The 16,474-nt window shown below is 34.3% G+C and overlaps 2 non-coding genes across 2 annotated transcripts; both read right to left on the bottom strand.

The window, feature by feature from the left end:
* Positions 1–5,211: 5,211 nt before the first annotated feature.
* On the bottom strand, positions 5,212–5,272 carry LOC116897470. The gene has a single exon (XR_004387496.1). It is a non-coding gene; the product is annotated as a U7 small nuclear RNA (small nuclear RNA).
* A 13-nt stretch (positions 5,273–5,285) lies between these two features.
* On the bottom strand, positions 5,286–5,347 carry LOC116897474. Its single transcript, XR_004387500.1, has one exon. It is a non-coding gene; the product is annotated as a U7 small nuclear RNA (small nuclear RNA).
* Between the last annotated feature and the right edge of the window lie 11,127 nt (positions 5,348–16,474).

Genomic DNA, 16,474 nt, shown 5'->3' with positions numbered 1-16,474 from the left:
AGCATTGTATTTTCTGTTTACATTTTTTTTCTGAGGAAATGTATTGATTGGTAATTGATTTAAAAATGCTTAACCCACTATAAGTAATGTTTTTCTCATGTAGGTAGACCAGGGTTGTACATGAAAGATATCTAAACAAAACAGGAAACCAGCCAATTAGTTATATTTCTCTGTAGTATCTGCCTTAATTGCTTAACATCCCTTGATGACAGATTTTCAACTGTAAGCTAAAGTATATTCCCACAATTGTTTGTGATATGGTGTTTATTCCCAACAATGAAAGCCCAACTGGAACACCAGTCTTCCTAAGACAATGGAATACAATTTCTGAAAGCATGAGCAAAGTAACTCTGGACTCCCTTGAAGAAAACCTCAAATATTATGTTACAAGAAAAGAAAGCTACAAGGATGCCTGACAAAACCACATAGATTGCCCACAGAACTTCTCTGTCTTTTTGGTTCCCCCAGGCTCAATTTCTAAGTCTCTTCTTTAATGCTGCAATACAACCCCATTTGCAGGCTTTTCTTCCCCTAATCGTGGCTGTATCCATTCCTGAACTGGAACAGGAAACCTCTTGCTAAGTCACAGGCCACACTTGCCAGAACACCAAATAGGCTGTTTATAGGCCTCCTCTTTCTATCTCTGTCCCCTTAAACATAATACAATAGTCAAGTCACTACTGCTATCAAAGCAAACTAGATTCTGCCTCCACTCACCCCCACATCTCAAGATCCCACAAACTATCTCTTCCTAGCTTCCTTCTCCCTACTTATTGCTTGCCACAGACCCCTAAACTAAGGCAGGCAACCCCTGCTAAGATCAAAGTTATTGTTCCCAGTGTAACAAATAGTTTGGTGAGAAACACACCTCTCCTACTTCTACTGAGATCCAATTCCCCCATCTCCAGCTTTGTAGCTGGAAACCTGAGGTTTCCACGATATTTTCTCCCACGATATTACCAAAGGATTACATAGGCCTTCTTCTCTAACCATCCTTCCTGATGCTCACCCTGGTAACCGAGTTTTTAAGATATACCCTGTGAAGATGCCAGATGAACAGGACTGGAAATCCATCAACACACAGCTGTCATCGTATCTGAAAATCTATAATGGAAGCAGAAAACAAGGACCAAAAGACATACCCAACATGTCAACTAACCTTGACCCCTGAGATCTGTCAGTGAACCACCAACCAAGCAAAATACAGTAGCATATATGAGCCCCCTAACATAAATACAGCAGTACCTAAATCTTTAGTCATCACAAAACAAGATGCTTAGATACCACTGTGAAAACACAACCAATGACTGCCAGTGCAATGTCTCTATTGCAGCTTAATTAATATAAGATAAATTGCCCTGAATACTCATCAAATATAGCAGAAGCACAAGAAAAAGACCAGTAGACATTTTTTGTGTGTATGATAGTATTTCTTAAAGAGGAAATAGATAAGTACTTAAAATATAGCAACACACACACACACACACACACACACACACACACACACACACACACACACCCCAAAAACAAAAACAAAACACACGGTATAAGGAAATAAAATAATGTTATAGACATGAAACTGGAAAGAGAACAAATAAAAGAAAACAGAAACAGAAAAGAAAGAATATTAAAAGCTGCAATAGAATAGAGCAAATTACATATAAAAGCAAACCTATTAGAAATTCACCTAACTTGTTTATGGAAACTCTCTTTTTTTATTGGATACTTTTTTTTCATTTACATTTCAAATATTATTCCCTTTCCTGTTTTCCTGTCCATAAGCCGTCTATCACATCCTCCATCCCCCTTCTTCTGTGAGGGTGTTTCCCCACCCAACTACCCCCCACTTCCCACTCTAACATTCCCCTATCCCTGGGTGGGGGGTTCCAGCCTTGGCAGGTCCAAGGCCTTCTCCTTCCATTGGTGCCCAACAAGGCCATCCTTGCTACATATTCAGCTGGAGCCATGGGTCTGTCCATGTGTACTCTTTGGATTGAGGTTTAGTCCCTAGGAACTCCAGTGGTTGGTATCATTGTTCTTATGAGGTTGGAAGTCCCTTCAGCTCCTTCAATCCTTTCTCTAATTCCTCAAATGGGGACCTCATTCTCATTTCAATGGTTGGCTGTTAACATTCACCTCTGTATTTGTCATGCTCTCGTTGTGCCTCTCAGGAGACAGCTATATCAGGCTAAAGTACATAGACAAATGTATTTCAAACTTTTAGGAGGTAATGGGATCCAACTCATCCTACAATACACAGAAAAACTTTCAAGTACCATAAATGGAGAAAATAAAGTATTCCATGATAAACTCAAATTGAAGCAACATCTATAGACAAATCCTGTCCTATAGAAGGGAAAGAAAATTAATAACCTGAAAATAAAACCTATTGAATTAGGGAAAAGCAGACAGAAGCTGAAGAGAAAGGAGACACCATAGGAAAGCAAGCAGTCTCAAATAACCTTGACCCCTGTGATCTCAGACATTGAGCCATCAAGGCAGGATACACCATCTGATATGAGACCCTCCAACACATAAACAGCAGAAGGATGTTAGGTCTGGACTCAGTCAGAGAAGGTGCACCTAACCCTCAAGAGACTGGAGGCCACAGGGAGTTGGAAGGTCTGGTAGGGTGAGGGAGTGGGGACACCCTCTTGGAGAAAGCGTGGGGCAGGAGGTATGGAGGTATGGGATATGGAACAATCAGAGGGTAGACTGGGAAGGGGGATAAAGTCTGGACTGTAAAACGTTAGATTAAAGAATAAAAAAAGCCCAAGGAGGTAAATTAGACACATAAAAACACACAAAAATAAAATCTCACACAAGCAAAATCAAAACAATGGAAGCACACAGCACACACATACATGCATACATATACACACACACACACACCACAAACACAAAGACACATATCATTAACACTGAAAACTACAGCAACACAATAACAACAACAAGAAGAAGAATCAATAATTAGTCAATGCTATCAATACCAAGTCTCAATTTTTCAATAAAAAGACACAATTTAACAAGAATGGATGCAAATCACAGATCTATCATTCTAATAAACTCGAGAACCTTTCTTCAACATCAAAGATTAACCTTAGCTCAGGATAATGGTTTGGAAAAAAGTTATCCAAGGAAATGGACCTAAGAAGCAAGGTGGTCTACTCATCCTAATATTTAACAAAATAGACTACCAACAAAATGTAATCAAAAGAGATTTAAAAGATACATCATCAAAGGAATCAATATACCAAGATGACATTTAAAATCCTTTAAATTCCATTAAATTAAAATCTATACACCCAAATCAAGGGCATCAGTGTTTGTAAAAACACTATTTCCATAGCTTAAATCACATAATGACCCTCAGACAATGATAGAGGTTGCCTTTAATACTTGACTCTAAAAAATGGACAGGTTTTCCAAAGAAGCAAAAACAAGTCCAAGAATAAGAACAAGCAAACAAACAATAATAACAAAACAAATAACCAGAAAAAAACAAAACCTAAACACAGATTTACAGGAGCTAACAGACATTAGAAGTCAAATGGAACTAATAGATATTTATACGATTGCACTCAAAACCCGCAAATTACGGTCTTCTATTCATTTCATGAAACATTTCCTAAAATATACCGCATGCTTGGACACAAAGTCTGAACAGATACAAGAAAGTTGATGTAATTCCTGGCATTTTATTAGACTGTCAAGATTAAGAACAGTTATCAAGAACAAAAGAAATAAGCAGTCTTACATGTCATAATAAAAAAAGCCTCTACTGAATGAAAAATATATCAGAACAGAGAGATGTCAGCAACTTTCTAGAATCTAATGAAAATGAATACATAACATACCCAGATTTGTGGGGGAAAAACAAAAGTGCAGCTAAAAGGAAGCATAATAGCATTAATTGCCTATATTTAAAAATCACACAGAGATTCCATACTAGTAATTTAACAGCACACTGAAAGCTCTAGAAGAAATAGGAGTAATTACACAAAAGAAGAATAGATGGCAAGAAATAAATAAAAATGAAACAGAGAAAAATACAAAGAATCCATGAAATGAAAAGTAGTTTCATCAATACATCAAGATCATCAAAGGGTTATCCAAAATAATTAAAAGGCATAGAGTAAATATTTAAATTAACAGAATCATAAATGAAAAGGAGACATAATAGGGAACACTTTAAAAAGTCCAGAGAATAATAAGGCATACTTAAACAATGGGACTCCCCCACATTGAAAAATTAAGATGTATAAGTTTCTTGATAAGTACAACTTATCAAAAGCAATTCAAGATTAGGACAGCTATTTAAATATATTTATAACCTAAGGTAAAATAGAAGCAGTTATAAAATCTCTAAACCCCAAACACCCAAGGCCAAATGGTTTTCATGGTGAATTCTATCAGTCTTTCTAAGAGGAGTTAATGCCAATATTGCTCAAATTATTTTAAAAAATAGAGAAGAGACATTGCCAAATTCATGTTTTAAGGCCACAGTAACCTTGATATTTAACTACATAAAAACTCAGCAACAAAAACAACAAAAATAATTATAAACTAATTAACCTTATGAACATACATGGAAAAATTCACCATAAAATACTTGCAAACTAAATCCAAACATATCAAATGGTCAGTCACTATGATCCAGGATGATTCATCCAAGAGATGCACAGTTTCTTAGTTAGGGATTGATTGCAATAAAGACACATGACTACACACTATTTGCCCAAAATAGACACATTGATCAACAAAACTGAATTCAAGACAAACACATAAATTCATGTGCTTGGTGCTGGTCAGATTGGATAGCTACATGTAGAAGAATGGAAGCAGTTAGCACCCTGAACAAAAATCCACAAGCAAGTATGTCAAAAACCACAACATACAACCAGGTACATTAAATCTGATAGAATAGAGAGTGGGGAGCAACCTTGAATATCTTGACACAGGAGACACCTTTCTGAAAAAAACACCATTAGTATAGCCACTCACATCAAAAGTAATAAAGGAGACCTCATGAAATTGAAAATCTTATGGAAGGAAAAGAATACTGATAAGACCCAGTCTTGGTGTGGATAAGGTCCTGAGAAAGGGGTGAATGGGAGCAGTTGAAGAAAGGAATTAAAGTCGGTGATGAGGGACAATATACCAGCTCTATAGTATACTTGATGGCTCTCTAGATAGCTTTCTAGATAGTGGTTGGGTTTTGAACCTAAGTCAGAAAACCTGCTAGGAAAATTCTAAAAGAGTTATAGTAGCTTTCCAGTTAGCTCTTGAGTTTTCTGACCAAAGTTAGAAAATCTGCTAGAAAAATTCTGAAGGAGCTGTGTTATCTCTCTATTAGCACACTTTTGGTAGCTTTCTCTTGTAGACCAAAGCCCAGTGTACTGAGTTCCATCCTCTGCATGAGGAGGGGACTAAGAAAGAAGGGAATGACAGAGGTACTGAATGATTACGCATTCAGAGTCAGTAGTGGGTACAAACTTTCATTTCAAGGGCTCTCTCTTTGCCTGATAATTCTCATCTTTCTTCGTTCTTCACATTCTTCATTCTGACCAGAAAGTCTGAAACCAGTCTTTTTTTCAGTAAAGCTACAGCATCAAGGCTTTGACCATTTTAATTATGTTTTTAGAAATTCTTTTATTTATATGTATTTTAAGAATCCTGGACTATTACTCCTAACACTTACTTCCTTAAAACAGAAGCTAAACAAGAAGCAAAAGCACACTTATAATTTTTACACAGCCTGTTCTTTACAGGTAGCTCAGCACAGCTCTTGCAGTTCTGGTACAGCAGATAGCAGTCTTTAGTAACTATCTTCATGTATGAACAGAAAGCTGACAGACTGCAAGGGTTAAAATAATTTCTTACAAGTTTAAAAATGTATGCAAGTAGAGCAGCTAGTTTGCTTTGATATCTCTTTAGGCATTGCCATCTCTAACATTGTAGGTAGCTAGGAGAACAAGTACTAACTTTTTATATGCTTATACATCATCATTAAATTCTCTAATCATTATCTTATCCTTAGCAATTACATGGCCTCCTGTCCAGTATTAAAAATTTCTCCATGAAAATTCACCCTCCATTTCTATTAAACCACACACTCCTTCTAATTTCATTTGTTTCCAGATCATATGCAAGCCTTACTTCTATAAAAATTATACATCTATCCTTTGCTTGTTTTCTATTGATCCCTGTTTCATTTCCTATCCATGCTTTTTCTTCTTGATATTACCTTAACTCTTCATACTTAATGGTCCCATCTTTTTAGCTGGTTAATGCAGCAGTCACTGTACTGGGAGGTACACATATCTCCTCATATAATTGCAAGATCAAGCCCAAGTCTCTCAGTGAGCAATTTCTACAAATGGCCTATAGGTTTTTATAGCCTCTGTGGTTATGCTGTCTAGATCCTTTCTCATGGCACTAATGGACAATCTTCATAACCCACAGTCTCATGACAATCTCTATTCCCTACTCCTGAGAACTGCATCTGTTTTATTCATTTAGGAGTGATTGGCTCTGAGTAATGGGGAAATATATTACCCAGAAAGAGAGGTTAAAGTAAAACACATAGATGGGACAACAAATCAGTTTTAGATGAACAGCTGGGATCAGCACATTTGAGAATCAATGACTTAGCAATGCCCCAGGGACAGAAACTGTGTCACACCACATCTTTTGCATCTGTCTCTTATTTACATGTCAGTTCACTCATTTACCACAGTCATCATTTTATGATCTTAGTCCCTTGATTCTTTTGAAAGAAGAGCAAGTACATGTTTTAACATAGCGAATGAACTCAGAGATCTGCCTCCATTTATAAGCACTAACAATATGCTTAGTTAGGTGGAATTCTACCCTGAGATCATCACTCCCACAATTCCTGTACCTAACCTTACTCTCTCCTATGCTAGACTTGAACTCAGAAATCTTCCTGCTTTTGTAAACACAAACAATAAATTTAGCAGGTTAGGAGTGTTCCCTGTGATCTCCACTCCCTAAATCTCTTTATCTCTGTCTTAGTTAGGATTTCATTGTTGTGAAGAGAGCCCATGACCAAAGCAACTCTTATATAGGACAACATTGGACTGGAGCTGGCTTACAGGCTCAGAGGTTCACTCTATTATCATTTGGTGGGAGCATGGCAGAATCTAGACTGACATGGTGCTGGAGGGTTAAGGGTTCTACATCTTCATCCAAAGGCAGACAGGAGAAGAATGACTTCCAGACATCTATGATGAGAGTTTTAAATCCTATACCCTCAATGTGTACACTTCTTCTAACAAGGCCATACCTACTCCAACAAGGCTACACCTCCTAATAGTGCCACTCTCTGGGCCAGACTTACTCAATCTACCATATAATCCCCTTTCCTAATATCTTTTGGACAGCTGGCACATTAGTTCAGCAGTCTCTCTTCTATGAGGTCCATGAAGTCCCTCATACTTTCATATTGTATCCTTACAGTTTGCATAGCTGAGAAATTCTATTTTCATATTCATGAATTCATGTTTTCAGAATTTTTCCTACAGCCTTAAAGGCTGTCCTGAAGGTCATGATGCTTACCATTTTCCTGAGAAACGTTAGACACATTCTCACTTCCTGGAAATCATGTTGTCCTAATTCCCATGGGGTCATTAACCTTGGCAAAGAGGATGTATCCCCAGAGGAGGAACATAAACTCCAAAGCCATTCATGACTTGGCAGAACACTCATTTGGACAAAAGAACAACCTACACAATGGGAAAAGATTTTAACAACTCCACATCTGATAGAGAGCTAGAAAAAACATAGAAATAACTCAGATATTTGATATAAGAAAAATAAGTAGAATAATTAAAAATAGTGTACAGATCTAAAAACAGTATTCTGTGTAGAGAATATTCAAATGACATAGAAACACTAAAAAAAATGTTCCTCAGCCTTAGCCATCAGGGAAATGCAAATGAACACTACTTTGAAATTACATCTTATACCCATCAGAATAGCTACGTTCAACAATGCAATTGACAGCTTATGCTGGACAGGATTTTTCCATTGCTGGCAGGAATATAAACTTGTATATCAACTATATCATTCTATAATGGAGTTCATCATAAAATAGGGATTCAAACTAACTCAATACTACCTTTGAGCATGTACTCAATAATATCATATTTGGTCATATACACTCAAATGCAAAATTCAAGGGGAAGATAATACCCCATGGATTATAATCACAGACCAGAATACTGGATAAATGAAGAGATAAAAGAGAAAGAAATAATGTGTAGGCATTCTCTCTGCTTGTTGGACATCAAAGTATCAGTTGCCCATTCTTGCCATAATTGATTAAAATCTCTGAAGCCTTGAGAAAAGTGCATCATTCATGGACTGATATATACATTCTGTTATAGCAAGGAACTCTTCCTAACTCTCCTTAGAAAAATAATGCTAAATTCTTTGCCAAACTGCCAGATTGAGAATTATTTCCTGTGAAATACAGATTCTTTTGATGTTACAGATAGCTATTGAAATAACACATAATTTCCAACAAGTACTGAGTTGCTTTTTAAAATGCCAAGATGTTGAGAACTGTTATTTTATATACTTCATTTAACTTAATTGAAATTTTTAGTAAGTATAAGAAAAACTGTTGAAATATTATATTTCTCAATAAAAGTAGTTTATGCCTCAATATTTATTTAGCATGTATATCAGGAGATGAAAACAATAGAAAGTAAATGTTGTTTTCAATATATTGTAATATATTACAATATTCTAGGTATTCATAATATAATAGTATTTAGACTCTACATTAAAAAAACAAGTAATATGAATTTAAATAAAAACCATAAAGTTTATAACACTGTATTCATCTTCAATGAAAAAAAGATAAGTAATAAAGGCAGAGACAGAGAAGACCTCACAGTATATATATATATACTGTAGGCTAACCTATATCGTATTGTGTACAAATTTCAAAAAATTAATACTTTTACTTATTCATTTTGGTTATTAGGGGCAGGTTCTTTCTGTGCATCCTTGACAATGCTAGAACTGTAGAAAAGCTAACTTTAAACTCCTACCGTAATCTGCCTGCTCCCATCTCCTGTGTGCTGGTACTAAAGACCTATGTCCCCACTACCCAGATCAAAGAACAAATTTAGTTAATGAGAAATTTAACAAAAATCATGTACAGCAAATTTGAGATTTAAACTTTTATATTTGAAAAATGAGGTGGCCTAGCTGGAAATATTAAAGAAGATTATAAAATGAATAATGAATGAAAGTTGTCAAAATTTAATAAAATTTTATTAATTTTGGTTATTAGAGGCAGGTTCTTTCTGTGCATCCTTGGCAGTGCTAGAACTCATTCTGTGGAAAAGCTGGTCTTAAACTCCTACCATGATCTGCTTGCTCCCGTCTCCTGTGTGCTGGGACTAAAGATAATTGTATGCAGTTGTCCAAACGGAAGGTATGTTAGAAAGTGGTTAGTTAGAAATGACTTAGAAAGTTTATCTTCAATAAAGTTTTAACATGCCAACAAAAATGTAAAAGAAGATATTTCAAATAAATAGTATCATTCTAATAGAAGTAGATCTTTACCATTCATTTTTAGATTATACAAACAAATATAGAATATTAGAATTGATATATTTATACAGTCTAAAGAGCTATGCTAATTGCAGACATTTATAATGATGTGCAAAAGTCATGCCCTTTTCATCAGAGCATAGCATTATTGATTTCCAAACATCATACATTTTTAGAGTTATGACACAGGCATAAAATAAGAATAACTGGAAAAATCATTGAATTTTTTTTCACAATTTACTGGGGAAGATAATTATTTAGAGCGCAACCATGAATGAAAGCACCAAAAGTTAAAAATAGTTGTACCTTAAATTATAATAGAAACAATAAAATTGAATGGTAAAAATTAAAAATTACCAGCATTAACATGTAAAAGATGAGACTGGGATATATAAAATGGTAGAAAATAAAACTAAAAAATAAATTAAAAAAGCAATTATCCAGAAGACATGTTTCTAAACACAGTTCATAAATGAGATTTCTGAGAAGTTGTGGAAACTTCAATAAGACAAGGGTCTAGTAACTTCACTACTTACATATTTGGATCTGTTTTTGGAATACACATTTGTGCCCCTCCCAAATCTAGTAAATACGAGTGGGTTTAATTAAGATTATCCATTATATTCAAAAATGTTTCAAACTAAGGACACATTTGCCTCTTGACTCTATATAATCTAAATTCATGTCCCTTTTGTTTGTCTTTGCTAAATATTCAAAATACCCTCAAAATATTAATCATTTGGTTCACTGAAAAGATATGGATATTGCATGAGTCTTTAGTCTGCCTCATTTTTAGGCTGCATTTTCCCAGGGTTCTGCACCAACAAGATCAATAACAGGCATGATTACCTAAAAATTACATTAATATTTCATTGGAGATGAGTTGCTATAAAATATGGAATTGTGTTTATAGAAGACTAAGATATGTGCTATTGACATAAATGAACTATCAGTATTAAAGTAGCCTATATTGTAACTATTAAGAAACAACAAATACTTTGGAATTTAGATTGCTTTTATAAAAATCACAGATCCAAGAATATATGAGCAGAAATGATGATATTTTATAAGTAGAAAATCATACATTCATTCATTAAGGTGCTGTAGCAATATTTCATTTAAACTTACATAAATTAAAAATAAATTTCAAAACAGTCGGGAGTTACAAAATGTTAATGTATAATAAAATGTGTATTTATCTTTGAAATTCAAACTTTTAACATTTTCTATCAAACTTATATAACAAAAGAACAGGTTTCCAAGCACTACACAAACTGTCGCCTAACTCATATTTTCCTCACAGATATTGGACACAGTGGAGAATGTGCATACATTCCTCAAGCACACAAGAAAAATGTGTGAAATTAGTTCATAAACTGATCTGTAAGACAAATCTGTATGGGTTTCAAATATCTGAAGAGATAGAATGTTATCTAATTGCTCTGCTTGGAAAAACTGTCTCTGAATACCATGAACTGAACTGCACTGACTGCATTGACTACAGAAACTGAACAGAACTTAGGAATGAACTCAACTGCACTGCACAAAATGAACTAATTCAACTGACTCAAATGTATTCCACTTTTGGTCCTGAACTCAAAAGAACTGAATTGCACGGCCCTTTCACAAAACCACCACTACTCTGCACTGCCCTGCTAAGCAGTTTCTCTTCCTTGCCAATTCTCCTGCGAGAGCTTATATATATTGAAGTTTTATAAATTCTCTAAGGAAACTTTGTTATTTCATCATGTATCCCCACCCTCATCTCTGTTGTCTTACAGGGAAAACACTTCTAATATGTTTTAAGTAGTCACAATAAATTAAATCCATTTAATATTTAGAAGCCTAATGTTAAAATTGTTCCAATACCCATTTGCCACGTCATGGTCTCGTAAAAACATAGTCTTAGGCTAGGTTTTAAATTAGCAATTTTAATTGAGTTTTAAGTCAAACCTATATTTTCATTCCTTACCCACTAAGTGTAGAAAAGCCCAGTCAAATTGTTAACTTCTATACTACTACTCTATTGTCCAAGTGTTTTATGTAACCTCTTCCCTCCTGTACCATCATTGATAAGCTTTATTACGTTGTCACTTAGTAAGAAAAGACTGCTTTAAATTAGCATATGCAAAAAGAATTGTGAAACCTCCCCCAATTCTTGTTCTCAGTTTGCTCTAAGCTTTCTACGTAATCTCTGTGTGTGGCCATAGAAGTGCATTTGGTTGAGGTATGGGGAGAGAGGAGAGCCTGAAAGAGAAAGAGAGTGAAAAGGTTATATCATTAACCTGGGCTATGCTAAAATAAATGCGAGTGAGCCTGACTACACGGGTAGACTTCATAAGATAAACAGTTGATATCAGCATGTAGTATAGATGGAACACTAACAGTTGTATGCACATGTCTATGCATAAAATTGTGGTCTCATTATTTCAGGCTAGTTTCAAACCAGACCTTTTCCTGCCTCAACTTGTTGAGTATTAAGATTTCTGGCAGGTGTTGTTGTACTCGGTCTTTTAAAAGGAATTTTGGTACTCAAAATACATTATTCAATGTTAAACTAATCTTGTCAACTGGTAAGGAGAAAACCATATATAATCTTACAGCACTCATATTTTAGTAATATTATGCTGAAGGAAATTTGCTCAGAGACAGGATTTAGGCCTGGGGTTGCAAGCCTGAAATCTTGGCTACTTGGAAGGCTGAAGAATTAGGGTAATTTCCAACCACTCTATGCTGCAGAGTGAGTTCAAGTTTAATGAGGCTTATCTTAAGAAGTTATCCATCATAGTAGAACACAAGACAATTACTCAGAGGAAGGTGAAATAAAATACTCCCTTTGTTCAAAATCAGATCTGTTCATAGATTATCATGCCTCAGAATTTTATAGTATGTACTATATTTCTTATCTTACTTTATGCTTTTATTAAAACCTATCCAAATAAATTAATACAAATACAATGAAGGAATATTGGATACAAATAATTTTGTTAGGTTTTTAGAAAAGCTCTTGTCCCTGAGAAGTTGAGCCTAAACTCATTACACAGTAGAGGGTGGACATGAATGTTCAGTCTTGCCAGTACCTGTCAAGTGGTTGGAATATAGAAGGACTCAGTTAGCATAATATTCATAGAAAGAAAATGCTTTCTAAAATGATATTAATGACTCAGACTTCTAGTAAAATCTCACTTAGCTTAATGTGCTTCTTAGGCTTTTATAATAAGGTTCTGAGAAGTACAAATGAATGAAAATAGCTTAATTATTTCATAAATATGATATTGTATTGAAATGGGTTGTCACTTTCTTTACTCTGAGTTGTTTCTGCTTTAAATGTAGACTTTTTGTACAGGATTATAGGCATTAATTATTAAACTAGTAGGCAAAAACTAATCTCTGAGATTTTTAAGATTTCTGCTAACATTTTGCCTTAGTAAGTCTCCCTGGACTGTGGCATTTAGACAGCAATGAAGTAATCTCAAAAAACACAAAAGAAATAGCTTATGGTGGTTTAAATTGAAACAGTGAGATATAATGTAAAGATGGGCTTAATAAGTCTGAGCATATCACTACCTGCAGTTGTCCTCATGTGGTCATTGATCACAGTCTAATTATTAAGATCAATCAGCATGAAAAACAATTACTCAAAGGGTTTTTCTTATATCTGCCCTTGATCCTTCTATTTTATTTCTTAGTTAGTTGCTTTCTGTGTGTATAGAAGAGAGAAATAAAAAGAGCCCAGGCTTTAAGAGTTCATATAAAACCTTTAACAAGAAATGTGAGATTGGTACTTTAACAGAAATTGAACTCTTGATACTGTGAACTATAATCAAATATTTATCGAAGAAAAAAGCCTGAACACATCAGCTGCAACATACAGGTCGTTGACATCTTCATTTTGGTGACTCATTCAGAAAAGTGGCTATTGGCAAAACCCTCTAAGTATTGGCCAAGTCACACTGTAAAAACTGAGGACTCCAAGGTCTGTAGGGCCTGAGAATATATATATATATATATATATATATATATATATATATATATATATATATATATATATATATTCATCCCAACTATCACAGAAACTCAAATAAAAGGAGGAAGAATATTTATATTTTATACATAATATTTATATTTATATTAATATAGTAAAAAATGTCAAGTGTTCAGACTCACTTAATGTACCAAAGTCACCTGTTTTTGTAAGTTTTTATAGGAACTCTTAAAGCTTGAGATACTTTTGTTTCAGGCTTCAACAAATAAAGAAATCAAATAACTGAGAAAAAAGATAAAGGCCAAAATGAGAAAAATCTTTAGGAGAGCAGTTTTTTAGGCTGATTAATCTTATTAATTAGATTGTGATCAATTGATCACAAACGGACAACTTCAAGCAAAACTATGCTAAAGTGTTTTGCCAGCACAAACTGATCTGCAGTTTAAGAATAGATGTTAATTTTATATTGAAACAACTGAAATTGTAAGTGGCTAGTAAATTCTCTGACTTTGATTCTTAGCCATGATGTGTCTTCAAAGAGCAACAAAAGATTATTTTAAAACTCTTTTATAGAAAAAAGATCAAAGAATGAATCCTGGTTTGTATTCACAATAATTGCAGTAATGTGTTGGCTTCCATTTAAAAATCAGTAACTGACTAATATAACTGTAAATGGTTAGCCTCCTACTTTATATAACAAACTGTAATGTATACTTACATTTCTAACTATTAAATATGTGATTAACTAGATAAAGCAGTGTTTACAGATTGATAAATGGTTTGGCAAATTTCACGAAGTAAGAAATGGTGCTAAAGAAACAATTATAGCTATTTTCAAACAAAATTCCTATACAAATAACATGTATAAAATGGCAAAGAATTTAGGCATAATTTTAACTCTAAATTATTTTCTATTTCTGTGATAAGACCATGACTAAAAGCAACCTATCTAGGAAAATTTTATTTGTGTTACATGCATCTACTGCAGTTCATCACTGAGGTAAATCATGGCTGGAACCAAGCTGGATCCTAAAGCATTGTACTGAAATAGAGACTATGGAGCAAGACAGCTCATATGCATGTCTTGTTCAACAAGCTTCCTTATACAACTGAAAATCACCTGCCCAGGTTATGCACCACCCAAGTGTTCTGGGCTCTGACACATCAATATTGGACCAAGAATATATCCATAGACTCAATTCAGCCAGTCTATCTGATAGAGACATTTTCTCAACTGATGTTTCTTCCCTCTTCCGAATTGACCCTAACTTGTCACAACTAATCGACACAGTTTTTTTTAATTATCACAGTCAATTCAGTAAACAGTTTTAGTTTCCATGCACATATTTTCTCAGTTTTTAAGAGATATGACCCATATTATTGTACACACTATTTACATGAAAGAAAACATATATATTATTTACTTCTTGCTTAAAGTTTAAAGAACATCTAAATGCATAGTTCGAATGCATATTTAAGAACTTCGATAGTTCTTAAATATTGCTCATGTGAAATTATTAATACTGTGTTATGTAGGGGCTTTAAGCTTTTCCCTTCTCTCTGACCACAGGGGCACTTTAAAAATCATTAACCTCCTACAGAGCTCTGGGGAAAACAATGATCAACATCAAAGAGAGCACAGCTTACCACTTAATAGAGATTATAGTAACTGTGAGGCTTGTGAGTGGCTGGAGGGTCTTATTTCTAAAGGAAAAAAATCAATCTTTGATAATCACTTTTAGGAAACATCATAGGCATGATAAGCATAAATCCAAATAGAGTATTATCCACATCAGATTTTCCTTTTCCACATAACCATTCCAATTTTGGAGAAGTTTTTTATCTACCAACCTCAGCACATATCGTGTTTTTCTTCCAAATTACAGAATACCTACTTATGAAATATATACCATTTTTCTAATAACGTTTATTAGTAGGTGATATAATCAAGAATTCCAGTGCAACAATAAATTCATAAAAAAAATATAGGAATTTAAGGGATGGTTCAGTAGAACAAGATAGGAGTTCTGACCTTTAGTTTAAAGAAGCAATAAATTTTGATGTACATAAAGTTCTGAAAAGGGAAAGAGGGCAGAAGTATTATTATGGCTTGAATGAAGAAGAGCATAAAGGTGAAATTAACAGATGGGAACAATAAAAGAAAAGGAATGATTTTATTTCTGAAAATAATATCATTGAATGCTATCAGATATGAAGCAATGCTGATGAAACAAATCCTAAAATTATTCTGCTTTAACATACTGTTGCTAATGGCACTTTTCTAAATTAAGAAGTTGAAGCAAGTAATTCACTAAACTTACAAATTCAAATATGTGTAGAGTTTTGTTGGGTTTCAGACTATGAATTCCTAGCCACTGTGTCACACAGACATTGGTAAGTTGAGTTTGAGGAATTCATGTACATCTTTACAAATTAATAATTAAAATTATGTATACATGCTGTTGGAAGGTCCTACTAGTAGGGTACAGGTGACTCTTTACCTCTGATTCTGCTAAAGATTTTATTGTTCCTTCCATATAGTCACAGAAGCAGCTTTCAGAAGAATATCTGGGTGTGATAAATTTATAACGATAGGGCTGCATCACGAACTTAGTACTATTAGTAGAAGTTTCTCCAAAGAATATGTCACCCATTTCTCCAAACCTAGGCAGATGGAACTATATGTGGGAGCCCAGTGCAATAAAGTCAAAAGTCCTCACCAAAGACAGAGCAAACTGTTTGCTTGAGTGTGTACCATAAAGTACATAAGCCATTCACTTTATAATACTGTTATGAGTGCCTGATAGATTGATTAATCTTAGTGTAAATGACATAATTTTGGAAAGATCTAAAAGCTTGTCTTATAATATTTGTTATGCAAATTATAAGTTTTTCAGG

This window comes from Rattus rattus, chromosome 3 (genome assembly GCF_011064425.1).
Source record: "Rattus rattus isolate New Zealand chromosome 3, Rrattus_CSIRO_v1, whole genome shotgun sequence".
NCBI classification, from domain to species: Eukaryota; Metazoa; Chordata; class Mammalia; order Rodentia; family Muridae; genus Rattus; species Rattus rattus.
This window is presented reverse-complemented; position numbering and strand designations above follow the sequence as displayed.